The sequence below is a fragment of the Pongo pygmaeus genome, chromosome 20, assembly GCF_028885625.2.
Source record: "Pongo pygmaeus isolate AG05252 chromosome 20, NHGRI_mPonPyg2-v2.0_pri, whole genome shotgun sequence".
In the NCBI taxonomy this organism is placed as follows: Eukaryota; Metazoa; Chordata; class Mammalia; order Primates; family Hominidae; genus Pongo; species Pongo pygmaeus.
The window spans coordinates 26,270,093-26,284,961 of NC_072393.2; positions in this window are offsets into that span (position 1 = coordinate 26,270,093).

A 14,869-nucleotide genomic window follows, 5' to 3' on the forward strand; every position below is an offset into this window, starting at 1 on the left:
GGTTTTGAAAGAATCTTTTTGTAGTATATGCAACTAGACATTTGGAGCGCTTTGAGTCCTATGAGGGAAATGGAATTATTTTTAGATGAAAACTAGACAGAGGCATTCTCAGAAACATATTTGTTACGAGTGAATTCAAGTCACAGAGTTGAACCTTCCTTTTGGCAGAGCGGTTTTGAAACCCTCTTTTTATTGACTCTTCCATTGGAGATTTAGGGCGCTTTGACGCGATGCTGGAAAAGGAAATATCTTCACATAAAAACTAGACAGATGCATTCCCAGAAACTTCTTTTTGATGTGTGCTTTCAACTCACAGAGTTGAACCTTTCTCTTGATAGAGCAGTTTTGAAACCCTCTCTTTGAAGAATCTTCATGTGGACATTTGGATATCTTTGAGGCCTATGCTGGAAAAGGAAATATCTTCACATAAAAACAAGACAGAAGCATTCTCAGAAACTACTTTGCAATGTGTGCGTTCAACACACAGACTTTAAACTTACTTTTGGCGGAGCAGTTCTGAAACAGTCTTTTTGTACAGTCTGCAAGTGGATATTTGGAGCGCTTTAAGGCCTACGCTGAAAAAAGAAATAACTTCAATCAAAAAGTAGAAAGAAGCATTCTCAGAAACCTCTTTGTGATGTGTGTATTGAACTCACAGAGTTGAACCTTCCTTTTGATAGAGGAGTTTTGAAATACTCTTTTTGTAGGATCTGCAAGTGAATAGTTGGAATGATTTGAGGCCTATGATGGTAAAGGAAATATCTTCACATAAAAACGATAGAGAAGCATTCTCGGAAACTTCCTTGTGATGTGTGCATTCAACTCACAGAGTTGAACCTTCCTTCTGATAGTGCAGTTTTGAAACACTCGTTTTGTATCATCTGCAAGTGGATACTTGGAGCGCTTTGAAGCCTATACTGGAAAAGTAAATGTCTTCTCATAAAAACTATACAGAAGCAATCTCCGAAACCACCTTGTGATGTGTGTATTCAACTCAGAGAGTTGAACCTTCCTTTTTTTAGAGCAGTTTTGAAACACTCTTTTTGCAAAATCTGCAAGTGAATACTTGGATCGCTTTGAAGCCTCTGCAGGGTAAAGGAAATATCTTCACATAAAAACAAAACAGAAGCATCGTCAGAAACTACTTTATGATGTGTGCATTCAATTCACAGAGTTGAACCTTCCTTTTGATAGAGCAGTTTTGAAACACTCCTTTTGCAGTGTGTGCAAGTAGACATTTGGAGCTCTTTCAGGCCTGTGCTGGAAAAGGAAATATCTTCACACAAAAACTAGACAGAAGTATTCTCAGAAACTTCTTTGTGATGCATGCATTCAAAACACGGAGTTGAACCTTCCCTTTGATAGAACAGTTTTGAAACACTCTTATTGTAGAATCTGCATGTGGATATTTGGAGCGCTTTGAGGCCTATGCTAGAAAAGAAAATATCTTCGCATAAAAATGAGACAGAAGCATTCTCAGAAACTATTTTGTGATGTGTGCATTAAACTCACAGTGTTGAACCTGCCTCTTGACAGAGCAGTTTTGAAACACTCTTTTTGTAGAATCTGCAGGTGGATATTTGGAGTGCTTTGAGGACAATGCTATATAAGGAAATGTCTTCACATAAAACCTAGACAGAAACATTATCAGAAACTTCTTTGTGATGTGTGCTTCCAAATCACAGAGTTGAACCTTCCTTTTGATATAGCAGGTTTGGAACACACTTTTTGTGGAATCTGCAAGTGAATTTTGGGAGCGCTTTGAGGACTATGCTGGAAAAGGAAATATATTCACATAAAAACTGGAAAGAGGCATTCTCAAAAACTTCTCTGTGATGTGTGCGCTGAACTCACAAAGTTGAACATCCCTTTTGCTAGAGCAGTTTTGAAACACTGTTTTTGTAAAATCTGCAAGTGAATATTTGGAGTGATTGAGACCTCTGCTGGAAAATCATATAACTTCAAATAAGAACGGGACAGAAGCATTCTCAGAAACATCTTTGTGATGTCTGCATTCAACTCGCGGAGTTGAAACTTCCTTTTGGTAGAGCAGTTTTGAAACTGTCTTTTTGTGGAAGCTACAAGTGGATATTTGGAACGCTTTGAGGCTTATGCTGGAAAAGCTAATAACTTCACATAAAAAGTAGAGAGAAGCATTCTCAGAAACTTCTTTGTGATGAGTGCATTCAAGTGTACATTTGGAGTGCTTTGAGGCCTTTGCTGGAAAAGGAAATAACTTCACATAAAAATTAGACAGAAGCATGCTCAGAAACTTCTTTGTGATGTGTGCATTCAACTCACAGAGTTGGATCTTCCTTTTCTTAGAGCGGTTTTGAAACAAGATTTTTGTAGAATATTCAAGTGGACATTTGGAGGGCTTTGAGGCCTATGCTGGAAAAGGAAATAACTTCACATAAAAACTTGACAGAAGCATTCTCAGAAACGTATTTGTTATGAGTCCATTCAACTCACAGAGTTGAACCTTCGTTTTGATAGGGCAGTTTTGAAACACTCTTTTTGTAGAATCTTCAAGTGGACATTTTTAGTGCTTTGACGATATGCTGGAAAAGGAAATATCTTCACATAAAAACTACACAGAAGCATTCTCAGAAACTTCTTTGTGATGTGTGCTTTCAACTCACAGATGTAAACATTTCTTTTGATCGAGTAGTTTTGAAACACTCTTTTTGTAGAATCTGCAAGTGGATATATGGAGCGCTTTGAAGCCTATGCTGGAAAAGGAAATATCTTCACATAAAAACTATACAGAAGCATTCTCAGCAACTTCCTTGGGATTTGTGCATTCAACTCGGAGAGTTGAACCGTCCTTTTGTGAGAGCAGTTTGGGAACACTCTTTTTGTAGAATCTGCAAGTGGATATTTGGAGCACTTTGAAGCCTAAGCTGGAAAAGGAAACAACTTCACATAAAAACTAGAAGGAAGCATTCTCACAAACATTTTTGTGATGTGTGCATTCAACTCAGCGAGTTTAACCTTACTTTTGATAGAGCAGTTTTGAAACACTCTTTTTGTAGAATGTGCAAGTAGACATTTGGAGCTCTTTCAGGCCTGTGCTGGAATAGAAAAGATCTTCACACGAAAACTAGACAGAAGCATTCTCAGAAACTTCTTTGTGATGTGTGCATTCCACTCACAGAGTTGAACCTTCCTTTTGATAGAGCAATTCTGAAACACTCTTTTTGTAGAATCCGCAAGTGGATATTCGGAGCGCTTTGAGGCCTATGCTGGAAAAGCAAATATTTTCACGTAAAAACAAGGCGGAAGCACTCTATCAAACTTCTTTGTGATGTTTACATTCAACTCACAGAGTTGAACCTTCCCTTGAATAGAGCGGTTTTGAAAGAATCTTTTTGTAGTATATGCAACTAGACATTTGGAGCGCTTTGAGTCCTATGAGGGAAATGGAATTATTTTTAGATGAAAACTAGACAGAGGCATTCTCAGAAACATATTTGTTACGAGCGAATTCAAGTCACAGAGTTGAACCTTCCTTTTGGCAGAGCGGTTTTGAAACCCTCTTTTTATTGACTCTTCCATTGGAGATTTAGGGCGCTTTGACGCGATGCTGGAAAAGGAAATATCTTCACATAAAAACTAGACAGATGCATTCCCAGAAACTTCTTTTTGATGTGTGCTTTCAACTCACAGAGTTGAACCTTTCTCTTGATAGAGCAGTTTTGAAACCCTCTCTTTGAAGAATCTTCATGTGGACATTTGGATATCTTTGAGGCCTATGCTGGAAAAGGAAATATCTTCACATAAAAACAAGACAGAAGCATTCTCAGAAACTACTTTGCAATGTGTGCGTTCAACACACAGACTTTAAACTTACTTTTGGCGGAGCAGTTCTGAAACAGTCTTTTTGTACAGTCTGCAAGTGGATATTTGGAGCGCTTTAAGGCCTACGCTGAAAAAAGAAATAACTTCAATCAAAAAGTAGAAAGAAGCATTCTCAGAAACCTCTTTGTGATGTGTGTATTGAACTCACAGAGTTGAACCTTCCTTTTGATAGAGGAGTTTTGAAATACTCTTTTTGTAGGATCTGCAAGTGAATAGTTGGAATGATTTGAGGCCTATGATGGTAAAGGAAATATCTTCACATAAAAACGATAGAGAAGCATTCTCGGAAACTTCCTTGTGATGTGTGCATTCAACTCACAGAGTTGAACCTTCCTTCTGATAGTGCAGTTTTGAAACACTCGTTTTGTATCATCTGCAAGTGGATACTTGGAGCGCTTTGAAGCCTATACTGGAAAAGTAAATGTCTTCTCATAAAAACTATACAGAAGCAATCTCCGAAACCACCTTGTGATGTGTGTATTCAACTCAGAGAGTTGAACCTTCCTTTTTTTAGAGCAGTTTTGAAACACTCTTTTTGCAAAATCTGCAAGTGAATACTTGGATCGCTTTGAAGCCTCTGCAGGGTAAAGGAAATATCTTCACATAAAAACAAAACAGAAGCATCGTCAGAAACTTCTTTATGATGTGTGCATTCAATTCACAGAGTTGAACCTTCCTTTTGATAGAGCAGTTTTGGAACACTCCTTTTGCAGTGTGTGCAAGTAAACATTTGGAGCTCTTTCAGGCCTGTGCTGGAAAAGGAAATATCTTCACACAAAAACTAGACAGAAGTATTCTCAGAAACTTCTTTGTGATGCATGCATTCAAAACACGGAGTTGAACCTACCCTTTGATAGAACAGTTTTGAAACACTCTTATTGTAGAATCTGCATGTGGATATTTGGAGCGCTTTGAGGCCTATGCTAGAAAAGAAAATATCTTCGCATAAAAATGAGACAGAAGCATTCTCAGAAACTTTTTTGTGATGTGTGCATTAAACTCACAGTGTTGAACCTGCCTTTTGACAGAGCAGTTTTGAAACACTCTTTTTGTAGAATCTGCAGGTGGATATTTGGAGTGCTTTGAGGACAATGCTATATAAGGAAATGTCTTCACATAAAACCTAGACAGAAACATTATCAGAAACTTCTCTGTGATGTGTGCTTCCAAATCACAGAGTTGAACCTTCCTTTTGATATAGCAGGTTTGGAACACACTTTTTGTGGAATCTGCAAGTGAATTTTGGGAGCGCTTTGAGGACTATGCTGGAAAAGGAAATATATTCACATAAAAACTGGAAAGAGGCATTCTCAAAAACTTCTCTGTGATGTGTGCGCTGAACTCACAAAGTTGAACATCCCTTTTGCTAGAGCAGTTTTGAAACACGGTTTTTGTAAAATCTGCAAGTGAATATTTGGAGTGATTGAGACCTCTGCTGGAAAATCATATAACTTCAAATAAGAACGGGACAGAAGCATTCTCAGAAACATCTTTGAGTTGTGTCTGCATTCAACTCGCGGAGTTGAAACTTCCTTTTGGTAGAGCAGTTTTGAAACTGTCTTTTTGTGGAAGCTACAAGTGGATATTTGGAAGGCTTTGAGGCTTATGCTGGAAAAGCTAATAACTTCACATAAAAAGTAGAGAGAAGCATTCTCAGAAACTTCTTTGTGATGAGTGCATTCAAGTGTACATTTGGAGTGCTTTGAGGCCTTTGCTGGAAAAGGAAATAACTTCACATAAAAATTAGACAGAAGCATGCTCAGAAACTTCTTTGTGATGTGTGCATTCAACTCACAGAGTTGGATCTTCCGTTTCTTAGAGCGGTTTTGAAACAAGATTTTTGTAGAATATTCAAGTGGACATTTGGAGGGCTTTGAGGCCTATGTTGGAAAAGGAAATAACTTCACATAAAAACTTGACAGAAGCATTCTCAGAAACGTATTTGTTATGAGTCCATTCAACTCACAGAGTTGAACCTTCGTTTTGATAGGGCAGTTTTGAAACACTCTTTTTGTAGAATCTTCAAGTGGACATTTTTAGTGCTTTGACGATATGCTGGAAAAGGAAATATCTTCACATAAAAACTACACAGAAGCATTCTCAGAAACTTCTTTGTGATGTGTGCTTTCAACTCACAGATGTAAACATTTCTTTTGATCGAGTAGTTTTGAAACACTCTTTTTGTAGAATCTGCAAGTGGATATATGGAGCGCTTTGAAGCCTATGCTGGAAAAGGAAATATCTTCACATAAAAACTATACAGAAGCATTCTCAGCAACTTCCTTGGGATTTGTGCATTCAACTCGGAGAGTTGAACCGTCCTTTTGTGAGAGCAGTTTGGGAACACTCTTTTTGTAGAATCTGCAAGTGGATATTTGGAGCACTTTGAAGCCTAAGCTGGAAAAGGAAACAACTTCACATAAAAACTAGAAGGAAGCATTCTCACAAACTTTTTTGTGATGTGTGCATTCAACTCAGCGAGTTTAACCTTACTTTTGATAGAGCAGTTTTGAAACACTCTTTTTGTAGAATGTGCAAGTAGACATTTGGAGCTCTTTCAGGCCTGTGCTGGAATAGAAAAGATCTTCACACGAAAACTAGACAGAAGCATTCTCAGAAACTTCTTTGTGATGTGTGCATTCCACTCACAGAGTTGAACCTTCCTTTTGATAGAGCAATTCTGAAACACTCTTTTTGTAGAATCCGCAAGTGGATATTCGGAGCGCTTTGAGGCCTATGCTGGAAAAGCAAATATTTTCACGTAAAAACAAGGCGGAAGCACTCTATCAAACTTCTTTGTGATGTTTACATTCAACTCACAGAGTTGAACCTTCCCTTGAATAGAGCGGTTTTGAAAGAATCTTTTTGTAGTATATGCAACTAGACATTTGGAGCGCTTTGAGTCCTATGAGGGAAATGGAATTATTTTTAGATGAAAACTAGACAGAGGCATTCTCAGAAACATATTTGTTACGAGTGAATTCAAGTCACAGAGTTGAACCTTCCTTTTGGCAGAGCGGTTTTGAAACCCTCTTTTTATTGACTCTTCCATTGGAGATTTAGGGCGCTTTGACGCGATGCTGGAAAAGGAAATATCTTCACATAAAAACTAGACAGATGCATTCCCAGAAACTTCTTTTTGATGTGTGCTTTCAACTCACAGAGTTGAACCTTTCTCTTGATAGAGCAGTTTTGAAACCCTCTCTTTGAAGAATCTTCATGTGGACATTTGGATATCTTTGAGGCCTATGCTGGAAAAGGAAATATCTTCACATAAAACCAAGACAGAAGCATTCTCAGAAACTACTTTGCAATGTGTGCGTTCAACACACAGACTTTAAACTTACTTTTGGCGGAGCAGTTCTGAAACAGTCTTTTTGTACAGTCTGCAAGTGGATATTTGGAGCGCTTTAAGGCCTACGCTGAAAAAAGAAATAACTTCAATCAAAAAGTAGAAAGAAGCATTCTCAGAAACCTCTTTGTGATGTGTGTATTGAACTCACAGAGTTGAACCTTCCTTTTGATAGAGGAGTTTTGAAATACTCTTTTTGTAGGATCTGCAAGTGAATAGTTGGAATGATTTGAGGCCTATGATGGTAAAGGAAATATCTTCACATAAAAACGATAGAGAAGCATTCTCGGAAACTTCCTTGTGATGTGTGCATTCAACTCACAGAGTTGAACCTTCCTTCTGATAGTGCAGTTTTGAAACACTCGTTTTGTATCATCTGCAAGTGGATACTTGGAGCGCTTTGAAGCCTATACTGGAAAAGTAAATGTCTTCTCATAAAAACTATACAGAAGCAATCTCCGAAACCACCTTGTGATGTGTGTATTCAACTCAGAGAGTTGAACCTTCCTTTTTTTAGAGCAGTTTTGAAACACTCTTTTTGCAAAATCTGCAAGTGAATACTTGGATCGCTTTGAAGCCTCTGCAGGGTAAAGGAAATATCTTCACATAAAAACAAAACAGAAGCATCGTCAGAAACTTCTTTATGATGTGTGCATTCAATTCACAGAGTTGAACCTTCCTTTTGATAGAGCAGTTTTGGAACACTCCTTTTGCAGTGTGTGCAAGTAGACATTTGGAGCTCTTTCAGGCCTGTGCTGGAAAAGGAAATATCTTCACACAAAAACTAGACAGAAGTATTCTCAGAAACTTCTTTGTGATGCATGCATTCAAAACACGGAGTTGAACCTTCCCTTTGATAGAACAGTTTTGAAACACTCTTATTGTAGAATCTGCATGTGGATATTTGGAGCGCTTTGAGGCCTATGCTAGAAAAGAAAATATCTTCGCATAAAAATGAGACAGAAGCATTCTCAGAAACTATTTTGTGATGTGTGCATTAAACTCACAGTGTTGAACCTGCCTTTTGACAGAGCAGTTTTGAAACACTCTTTTTGTAGAATCTGCAGGTGGATATTTGGAGTGCTTTGAGGACAATGCTATATAAGGAAATGTCTTCACATAAAACCTAGACAGAAACATTATCAGAAACTTCTTTGTGATGTGTGCTTCCAAATCACAGAGTTGAACCTTCCTTTTGATATAGCAGGTTTGGAACACACTTTTTGTGGAATCTGCAAGTGAATTTTGGGAGCGCTTTGAGGACTATGCTGGAAAAGGAAATATATTCACATAAAAACTGGAAAGAGGCATTCTCAAAAACTTCTCTGTGATGTGTGCGCTGAACTCACAAAGTTGAACATCCCTTTTGCTAGAGCAGTTTTGAAACACTGTTTTTGTAAAATCTGCAAGTGAATATTTGGAGTGATTGAGACCTCTGCTGGAAAATCATATAACTTCAAATAAGAACGGGACAGAAGCATTCTCAGAAACATCTTTGTGATGTCTGCATTCAACTCGCGGAGTTGAAACTTCCTTTTGGTAGAGCAGTTTTGAAACTGTCTTTTTGTGGAAGCTACAAGTGGATATTTGGAACGCTTTGAGGCTTATGCTGGAAAAGCTAATAACTTCACATAAAAAGTAGAGAGAAGCATTCTCAGAAACTTCTTTGTGATGAGTGCATTCAAGTGTACATTTGGAGTGCTTTGAGGCCTTTGCTGGAAAAGGAAATAACTTCACATAAAAATTAGACAGAAGCATGCTCAGAAACTTCTTTGTGATGTGTGCATTCAACTCACAGAGTTGGATCTTCCTTTTCTTAGAGCGGTTTTGAAACAAGATTTTTGTAGAATATTCAAGTGGACATTTGGAGGGCTTTGAGGCCTATGCTGGAAAAGGAAATAACTTCACATAAAAACTAGACAGAAGCATTCTCAGAAACGTATTTGTTATGAGTCCATTCAACTCACAGAGTTGAACCTTCGTTTTGATAGGGCAGTTTTGAAACACTCTTTTTGTAGAATCTTCAAGTGGACATTTTTAGTGCTTTGACGATATGCTGGAAAAGGAAATATCTTCACATAAAAACTACACAGAAGCATTCTCAGAAACTTCTTTGTGATGTGTGCTTTCAACTCACAGATGTAAACATTTCTTTTGATCGAGTAGTTTTGAAACACTCTTTTTGTAGAATCTGCAAGTGGATATATGGAGCGCTTTGAAGCCTATGCTGGAAAAGGAAATATCTTCACATAAAAACTATACAGAAGCATTCTCAGCAACTTCCTTGGGATTTGTGCATTCAACTCGGAGAGTTGAACCGTCCTTTTGTGAGAGCAGTTTGGGAACACTCTTTTTGTAGAATCTGCAAGTGGATATTTGGAGCACTTTGAAGCCTAAGCTGGAAAAGGAAACAACTTCACATAAAAACTAGAAGGAAGCATTCTCACAAACTTTTTTGTGATGTGTGCATTCAACTCAGCGAGTTTAACCTTACTTTTGATAGAGCAGTTTTGAAACACTCTTTTTGTAGAATGTGCAAGTAGACATTTGGAGCTCTTTCAGGCCTGTGCTGGAATAGAAAAGATCTTCACACGAAAACTAGACAGAAGCATTCTCAGAAACTTCTTTGTGATGTGTGCATTCCACTCACAGAGTTGAACCTTCCTTTTGATAGAGCAATTCTGAAACACTCTTTTTGTAGAATCCGCAAGTGGATATTCGGAGCGCTTTGAGGCCTATGCTGGAAAAGCAAATATTTTCACGTAAAAACAAGGCGGAAGCACTCTATCAAACTTCTTTGTGATGTTTACATTCAACTCACAGAGTTGAACCTTCCCTTGAATAGAGCGGTTTTGAAAGAATCTTTTTGTAGTATATGCAACTAGACATTTGGAGCGCTTTGAGTCCTATGAGGGAAATGGAATTATTTTTAGATGAAAACTAGACAGAGGCATTCTCAGAAACATATTTGTTACGAGTGAATTCAAGTCACAGAGTTGAACCTTCCTTTTGGCAGAGCGGTTTTGAAACCCTCTTTTTATTGACTCTTCCATTGGAGATTTAGGGCGCTTTGACGCGATGCTGGAAAAGGAAATATCTTCACATAAAAACTAGACAGATGCATTCCCAGAAACTTCTTTTTGATGTGTGCTTTCAACTCACAGAGTTGAACCTTTCTCTTGATAGAGCAGTTTTGAAACCCTCTCTTTGAAGAATCTTCATGTGGACATTTGGATATCTTTGAGGCCTATGCTGGAAAAGGAAATATCTTCACATAAAAACAAGACAGAAGCATTCTCAGAAACTACTTTGCAATGTGTGCGTTCAACACACAGACTTTAAACTTACTTTTGGCGGAGCAGTTCTGAAACAGTCTTTTTGTACAGTCTGCAAGTGGATATTTGGAGCGCTTTAAGGCCTACGCTGAAAAAAGAAATAACTTCAATCAAAAAGTAGAAAGAAGCATTCTCAGAAACCTCTTTGTGATGTGTGTATTGAACTCACAGAGTTGAACCTTCCTTTTGATAGAGGAGTTTTGAAATACTCTTTTTGTAGGATCTGCAAGTGAATAGTTGGAATGATTTGAGGCCTATGATGGTAAAGGAAATATCTTCACATAAAAACGATAGAGAAGCATTCTCGGAAACTTCCTTGTGATGTGTGCATTCAACTCACAGAGTTGAACCTTCCTTCTGATAGTGCAGTTTTGAAACACTCGTTTTGTATCATCTGCAAGTGGATACTTGGAGCGCTTTGAAGCCTATACTGGAAAAGTAAATGTCTTCTCATAAAAACTATACAGAAGCAATCTCCGAAACCACCTTGTGATGTGTGTATTCAACTCAGAGAGTTGAACCTTCCTTTTTTTAGAGCAGTTTTGAAACACTCTTTTTGCAAAATCTGCAAGTGAATACTTGGATCGCTTTGAAGCCTCTGCAGGGTAAAGGAAATATCTTCACATAAAAACAAAACAGAAGCATCGTCAGAAACTTCTTTATGATGTGTGCATTCAATTCACAGAGTTGAACCTTCCTTTTGATAGAGCAGTTTTGAAACACTCCTTTTGCAGTGTGTGCAAGTAGACATTTGGAGCTCTTTCAGGCCTGTGCTGGAAAAGGAAATATCTTCACACAAAAACTAGACAGAAGTATTCTCAGAAACTTCTTTGTGATTCATGCATTCAAAACACGGAGTTGAAACTTCCCTTTGATAGAACAGTTTTGAAACACTCTTATTGTAGAATCTGCATGTGGATATTTGGAGCGCTTTGAGGCCTATGCTAGAAAAGAAAATATCTTCGCATAAAAATGAGACAGAAGCATTCTCAGAAACTATTTTGTGATGTGTGCATTAAACTCACAGTGTTGAACCTGCCTTTTGACAGAGCAGTTTTGAAACACTCTTTTTGTAGAATCTGCAGGTGGATATTTGGAGTGCTTTGAGGACAATGCTATATAAGGAAATGTCTTCACATAAAACCTAGACAGAAACATTATCAGAAACTTCTTTGTGATGTGTGCTTCCAAATCACAGAGTTGAACCTTCCTTTTGATATAGCAGGTTTGGAACACACTTTTTGTGGAATCTGCAAGTGAATTTTGGGAGCGCTTTGAGGACTATGCTGGAAAAGGAAATATATTCACATAAAAACTGGAAAGAGGCATTCTCAAAAACTTCTCTGTGATGTGTGCGCTGAACTCACAAAGTTGAACATCCCTTTTGCTAGAGCAGTTTTGAAACACTGTTTTTGTAAAATCTGCAAGTGAATATTTGGAGTGATTGAGACCTCTGCTGGAAAATCATATAACTTCAAATAAGAACGGGACAGAAGCATTCTCAGAAACATCTTTGTGATGTCTGCATTCAACTCGCGGAGTTGAAACTTCCTTTTGGTAGAGCAGTTTTGAAACTGTCTTTTTGTGGAAGCTACAAGTGGATATTTGGAACGCTTTGAGGCTTATGCTGGAAAAGCTAATAACTTCACATAAAAAGTAGAGAGAAGCATTCTCAGAAACTTCTTTGTGATGAGTGCATTCAAGTGTACATTTGGAGTGCTTTGAGGCCTTTGCTGGAAAAGGAAATAACTTCACATAAAAATTAGACAGAAGCATGCTCAGAAACTTCTTTGTGATGTGTGCATTCAACTCACAGAGTTGGATCTTCCGTTTCTTAGAGCGGTTTTGAAACAAGATTTTTGTAGAATATTCAAGTGGACATTTGGAGGGCTTTGAGGCCTATGCTGGAAAAGGAAATAACTTCACATAAAAACTTGACAGAAGCATTCTCAGAAACGTATTTGTTATGAGTCCATTCAACTCACAGAGTTGAACCTTCGTTTTGATAGGGCAGTTTTGAAACACTCTTTTTGTAGAATCTTCAAGTGGACATTTTTAGTGCTTTGACGATATGCTGGAAAAGGAAATATCTTCACATAAAAACTACACAGAAGCATTCTCAGAAACTTCTTTGTGATGTGTGCTTTCAACTCACAGATGTAAACATTTCTTTTGATCGAGTAGTTTTGAAACACTCTTTTTGTAGAATCTGCAAGTGGATATATGGAGCGCTTTGAAGCCTATGCTGGAAAAGGAAATATCTTCACATAAAAACTATACAGAAGCATTCTCAGCAACTTCCTTGGGATTTGTGCATTCAACTCGGAGAGTTGAACCGTCCTTTTGTGAGAGCAGTTTGGGAACACTCTTTTTGTAGAATCTGCAAGTGGATATTTGGAGCACTTTGAAGCCTAAGCTGGAAAAGGAAACAACTTCACATAAAAACTAGAAGGAAGCATTCTCACAAACTTTTTTGTGATGTGTGCATTCAACTCAGCGAGTTTAACCTTACTTTTGATAGAGCAGTTTTGAAACACTCTTTTTGTAGAATGTGCAAGTAGACATTTGGAGCTCTTTCAGGCCTGTGCTGGAATAGAAAAGATCTTCACACGAAAACTAGACAGAAGCATTCTCAGAAACTTCTTTGTGATGTGTGCATTCCACTCACAGAGTTGAACCTTCCTTTTGATAGAGCAATTCTGAAACACTCTTTTTGTAGAATCCGCAAGTGGATATTCGGAGCGCTTTGAGGCCTATGCTGGAAAAGCAAATATTTTCACGTAAAAACAAGGCGGAAGCACTCTATCAAACTTCTTTGTGATGTTTACATTCAGCTCACAGAGTTGAACCTTCCCTTGAATAGAGCGGTTTTGAAAGAATCTTTTTGTAGTATATGCAACTAGACATTTGGAGCGCTTTGAGTCCTATGAGGGAAATGGAATTATTTTTAGATGAAAACTAGACAGAGGCATTCTCAGAAACATATTTGTTACGAGTGAATTCAAGTCACAGAGTTGAACCTTCCTTTTGGCAGAGCGGTTTTGAAACCCTCTTTTTATTGACTCTTCCATTGGAGATTTAGGGCGCTTTGACGCGATGCTGGAAAAGGAAATATCTTCACATAAAAACTAGACAGATGCATTCCCAGAAACTTCTTTTTGATGTGTGCTTTCAACTCACAGAGTTGAACCTTTCTCTTGATAGAGCAGTTTTGAAACCCTCTCTTTGAAGAATCTTCATGTGGACATTTGGATATCTTTGAGGCCTATGCTGGAAAAGGAAATATCTTCACATAAAACCAAGACAGAAGCATTCTCAGAAACTACTTTGCAATGTGTGCGTTCAACACACAGACTTTAAACTTACTTTTGGCGGAGCAGTTCTGAAACAGTCTTTTTGTACAGTCTGCAAGTGGATATTTGGAGCGCTTTAAGGCCTACGCTGAAAAAAGAAATAACTTCAATCAAAAAGTAGAAAGAAGCATTCTCAGAAACCTCTTTGTGATGTGTGTATTGAACTCACAGAGTTGAACCTTCCTTTTGATAGAGGAGTTTTGAAATACTCTTTTTGTAGGATCTGCAAGTGAATAGTTGGAATGATTTGAGGCCTATGATGGTAAAGGAAATATCTTCACATAAAAACGATAGAGAAGCATTCTCGGAAACTTCCTTGTGATGTGTGCATTCAACTCACAGAGTTGAACCTTCCTTCTGATAGTGCAGTTTTGAAACACTCGTTTTGTATCATCTGCAAGTGGATACTTGGAGCGCTTTGAAGCCTATACTGGAAAAGTAAATGTCTTCTCATAAAAACTATACAGAAGCAATCTCCGAAACCACCTTGTGATGTGTGTATTCAACTCAGAGAGTTGAACCTTCCTTTTTTTAGAGCAGTTTTGAAACACTCTTTTTGCAAAATCTGCAAGTGAATACTTGGATCGCTTTGAAGCCTCTGCAGGGTAAAGGAAATATCTTCACATAAAAACAAAACAGAAGCATCGTCAGAAACTTCTTTATGATGTGTGCATTCAATTCACAGAGTTGAACCTTCCTTTTGATAGAGCAGTTTTGGAACACTCCTTTTGCAGTGTGTGCAAGTAGACATTTGGAGCTCTTTCAGGCCTGTGCTGGAAAAGGAAATATCTTCACACAAAAACTAGACAGAAGTATTCTCAGAAACTTCTTTGTGATGCATGCATTCAAAACACGGAGTTGAACCTTCCCTTTGATAGAACAGATTTGAAACACTCTTATTGTAGAATCTGCATGTGGATATTTGGAGCGCTTTGAGGCCTATGCTAGAAAAGAAAATATCTTCGCAT